Consider the following 5,580-nt stretch of genomic DNA (forward strand, 5'->3'; position numbering starts at 1 on the left):
ATAAAGAGAGAGGCATAACACTAACACCGGCTCCAAGATCACATAAAGCAGTTTTAATATAATTTCTTTTAATGGAGCAAGGTATAGTAGGTACTCCGGGGTCTCCAAGTTTCTTTGGTATTCCACCCTTAAAAGTGTAATTAGCAAGCATGGTGGAAATTTCAGCTTCCGGTATCTTTCTTTTATTAGTAATGATATCTTCCATATATTTAGCATAAGGATTTCTTTTGAGCACATCAGTTAATCTCATACGCAAAAAGATAGGCCTAATCATTTCAGCAAAACACTCAAAATCTTCATCATCCTTTTTCTTGGATGGTTTCGGAGGAAAAGGCATGGGTTTCTGAACCCAAGGTTCCCTTTCTTTACCATGTTTCCAAGCAACAAAGTCTCTTTTATCATAACGTTGATTCTTTGATTGTGGGTTATCAAGATCAACAGCAGGTTCAATTTCTACATCATTATCGTTACTAGGTTGAGCATTATCATGAACATCATCATTAATATTTTTACTAGGTTCATGTTCATTACCAGATTGTGTTTCAGCATCAGACATAGAAATATCATTTGGATTATCAGGTGGTTCAGTAATAGGTTCACTAGAAATTTGCACAGTTCTATCATTTTTCTTCTTCTTCTTTTTAGAAGAACTAGGAACATCAATATTATTTCTTTGAGAATCTTGCTCGATTCTCTTAGGGTGGCCTTCAGGATACAAAGGTTCCTGAGTCATTCTACCAGTTCTAGTAGCCACTCTAACAGCATAATCATTTCTCTTTCTATTCATTTCATCAAGCACTTGTTTTTGAGCCTTAAGTACTTGTTCTACTTGAGTGGTAACCATAGAAGCATGTTTGCTAACAAGTTTAAGTTCACCTTTAATATCAGCCATATAATCACCCAAGCGTCTAATCATATAAGCATTTTCTAAAATAAGCATTGAAGTCATCTTGCTTATACATAAAGTTATCAAACTCATCCAAGCATTGACTAGCAATTTTAGTAGGAGGGACTTCAGCTTTATCATATCTATAGAGAGAATTTACCTTTACTACCTGTGTCGGGATATCGGGATCAGGAGGTTCTTCAGTAAATAAATAATTGAGATCATAGGTTTCTTCAACAGGCGATGAATTAAGACCATGTATTTCTTCAATAGGAGGTAAATTCTTAACGTCTTCAGCTTTAATACCTTTTTCTTTCATAGATTTCTTTGCCTCTTGCATATCTTCGGGACTGAGAAATAAAACACCTCTCTTCTTCGGAGTTGGTTTGGGAATAGGCTCAGTAATTGGAGCAGGAGATGGCTCAGGGGCTGGCTCAGGAGGTGCCCAATTATTTTCATTTGTTAACATATTATTCAATAGAATATCAGCTTCATCCGGTGTTCTTTCCCTGAAAAGAGAACCAGCACAACTATCCAGGTAATCTCTAAAAGCATCGGTTAGTCCATTATAAAAGATATCAAGTATTTCAGGTTTCTTAAGAGGATGATCAGGCAAAGCATTAAGTAACTTGAGAAGCCTCCCCCAAGCTTGTGGGAGACTCTCTTCTTTAATTTGCACAAAGTTGTATATTTACCTCAAGCAGCTTGTTTCTTATGAGCAGGGAAATATTTAGCAGAGAAGTAATAAATCATATCCTGGGGACTACGCACACAACCAGGATCAAGAGAATTAAACCATATCTTAGCATCACCCTTTAATGAGAATGGAAATATTTTGAGTATATAAAAGTAACGCGATCTCTCATCATTAGTAAACAGGGCAGCTATATCATTTAACTTAGTAAGATGTGCCACAACAATTTCAGATTCATATCCATAAAACGGATCAGATTCAACCAAAGTAATTATATCAGGATCAACAGAGAATTCATAATCTTTATCAGGAACACATATAGGTGAAGTAGCAAAAGCAGGGTCGGGTTTCATTCTATCTCTAAGTGATTCTTTGTTCCATTTAATTAATAACCTCTTAAGCTCATATCTATCTTTGCAAGCAAAAATAGCGGCAGAAGATTCCATATCAAAAAGATAACCCTCAGGAATAATAGGCATATTTTCATCATCACTATCATCATCGTATTCAGAATCAATAATTTCTTTTCTCTAGCCCTAGCAATTTATTCATCAAGAAATTCACTAAGGGGCACAATAGTATCAGGCATAGAAGCAGTTTCATCATAAGTATCATGCATAGCAGAATTGGCATCATCAATAACATGCGACATATCAGAACGAATAGTAGAAGCAGATGTAGGTGTCGCAAACTTACTCATAACAGAAGGTGAATCAAGTGCAGAGCTAAATGGCAGTTCCTTACCTCCCCTTGTAGTTGAGGGATAGATCTTGGTTTTTGGATCTCTCAAGTTCTTCATAGTGATAATCAAATATAAATCCCAAGTGACTCAAAGAATAGAGCTATGCTCCCCGGCAACGACGCCAGAAATTTGTCTTGATAACCCACAAGTATAGGGGATCGCAACAGCTTCCGAGGGTAGAGTATTCAGCCCAAATTTATTGATTCGACACAAGGGGAGCCAAAGAATATTCTCAAGTATTAGCAGCTCAGTTGTCAATTCAACCACACCTGGAAACTTAGTATCTGCAGCAAAGTGTTTAGTAGCGAAGTAATATGATAGTGGTGGTAGCAGCAACAAAAGTAAAGACCGCAAAAGTAATGTTTTGGTATTTCGTAGTGATTGTAACAGTAGCAGCAGGAAAGTAAATAAGCGAGAACCAGTATATGGAAAACTCGTAGGCACTGGATCAGTGATGGATAATTATGCCGGATGCGGTTCATCATGTAACAGTCATAACATAGGGTGACACAGAACTAGCTCCATTTCATCAATGTAATGTAGGCATGTATTCCGTATATAGTCATACGTGCTTATGGAAAAGAACTTGCATGAAATCTTTTGTCCTACCCTCCCGTGGCAGCGGGGTCCTATTGGAAACTTAGGGATATTAAGGCCTCCTTTTAATAGAGAACCGGAACAAAGCATTAGCACATAATGAATACATGAACTCCTCAAACTATGGTCATCACCGGGAGTGGTCCCGATTATTGTCACTTCGGGGTTGCCGGATCATAACACATAGTAGGTGACTATAGACTTGCAAGATAGGATCAAGAACTCACATATATTCATGAAAACATAATAGGTTCAGATCTAAAATCATGGCACTCGGGCCCTAGTGACAAGCATTAAGCATAGCAAAGTCATAGCAACATCAATCTCAGAACATAATGGATACGAGGGATCAAACCCTAACAAAACTAACTTGATTACATGATAAATCTCATCCAACCCATCACCGTCCAGCAAGCCTACGATGGAATTACTCATGCACAGCGGTGAGCATCATGAAATTGGTGATGGAGGATGGTTGATGATGACAACGGCGACGAATCCCCCTCTCCGGAGCCCCGAACGGACTCCAGATCAGCCCTCCCGAGAGGTTTTAGGGCTTGGCGGCGGCTCCGTATCGTAAAACGCGATGATTTCTTCTCTCTGATTTTTTTCTCATCGAAACTCAATATATGGAGGTGGAGTTGGAGTCGGAGACACAACAGGGGGCCCACAAGGTAGGGGGTGCGCCCTAGGGAGGGGGCGCCCCCCACCCTCGTGAGAAGGGTGTGGGCCCCCTGGTCTTCATCTTTGGCGATGATTTTTTATTGTTTTTTCTAAGATGTTCCGTGGAGTTTCAGGTCATTCCAAGAATATTTGTTTTCTGCACATAAAACAACACCATGGTAATTCTGCTGAAAACAGCATCAGTCCGGGTTAGTTCCATTCAAATCATACAAGTTAGAGTCCAAAACAAGGGCAAAAGTGTTTGGAAAAGTAGATACGACGGAGACGTATCAGGCACTCTTTGAGGTTCTATGTGTTGGTTGAATAGATGAATCTGAGATTGTGTGATGCATATCGTATAATCATACCACGGATACTTGAGGTGACATTGGAGTATCTAGGTGACATTAGGGTTTTGGTTGATTTGTGTCTTAAGGTGTTATTCTAGTACGAACTCTATGGCTGTTTGTGACACTTATAGGAATAGCCCAACGGATTGATTGGAAAGAATAACTTTGAGATGGTTTCGTACCCTACCATAATCTCTTCGTTTGTTCTCCGCTATTAGTGACTTTGGAGTGACTCTTTGTTGCATGTTGAGGGATAGTTTTGTGATCCAATTATGTTATTATTGTTGATGGAACTTGCACTAGCGAAAGTATGGACCCTAGGCCTTATTTCCTAGCATTGCAATACCGTTTATGCTAACTTTTACCATTAGTTATCTTTATAGTAGAGAGTCTCTCATGTTATCACTTTCATATACTAGTGGGAATTTTTCATTATAGAACTTGGCTTGTATATTCCAACAATTGGCCTCCTCAAGTGCCCTAGGTCTTCATGAGCAAGCAAGTTGGATGCACACCCACTTAGTTTCTTTTGTTGAGCTTTCATACATTTATAGCTCTAGTGCATCCGTTGCATGGCAATCCCTACTCCTTGAATTAACATCAATCGGTGGGCATCTCCATAGCCCATTGATTAGCCTCGTTGATGTGAGACTTTATCCTTTTTTGTCTTCTCCACAAACCCCCCTCATTATATTCCATTCCACCTATAGTGTTATGTTCATGGCTCACGCTCATATATTGCGTGAAATTTTATAGGTTTGAGATTACTAAAGTATGAAACAATTGCTTGGCTTGTCATCGGGGTTGTGCATGATGATAGCATTCTTGTGTGACGAAAATGAAACATGACTAAACCATATGATTTTGTAGGGATGAACTTTCTTTGGCCATGTTATTTTGAGAAGACATAATTGCTTAGTTAGTATGCTTGAAGTATTATAATTTTTATGTCAATATGAACTTTTGTCTTGAATCTTTCGGATCTGAATATTCATACCACAATTAAGAAAATTACATTAAAATTATGCCAAGTAGCACTCCGCATCAAAAATTCTGTTTTTATCATTTACCTACTCGAGGACGAGCAGGAATTAAGCTTGGGGATGCTTGATACGTCTCCAATGTATCTATAATATTTGATTGCTCCATGCTATATTATCTACTGTTTTGGACATTATTGGGCTTTATTATCCACTTTTTTATTATTTTTGGGACTAACCTATTAACTGGAGGCCCAGCCCAGAATTGTTGTTTTTTGCCTGTTTTAGGGTTTCGAAGAAAAGGAATACCAAACCGAGTCCAAACGGAATGAAACCTTCGGGAACGTGATTTTCTCACCGAATACAACTCAGGAGACTTGGACCCTACGTCAAGCCAACTAACAGGAGGCCACGAGGTAGGGGGCGCGCCTGCCCCCCCCAGGCACGCCCTCCACCCTCGTGGGCCCCCTGTTGCTCCACCGACGTACTTCTTCCTCCTATATATACCCACGTACCCCCAAACGATCAGAAAAGGAGCCAAAACCCTAATTCCACCGCCGTAACTTTTTGTATCCACGAGATCCCATCTTGGGGCCTGTTCCGGAGCTCTGCCGGAGGGGCATCGATCACGGAGGGCTTCTACATCAACACCATAGCCTCTCCGATGA

Source organism: Triticum urartu, chromosome 6A, assembly GCF_056163025.1.
Source record: "Triticum urartu cultivar PI428250 chromosome 6A, HENAU_Tu73, whole genome shotgun sequence".
NCBI classification, from domain to species: domain Eukaryota; kingdom Viridiplantae; phylum Streptophyta; class Magnoliopsida; order Poales; family Poaceae; genus Triticum; species Triticum urartu.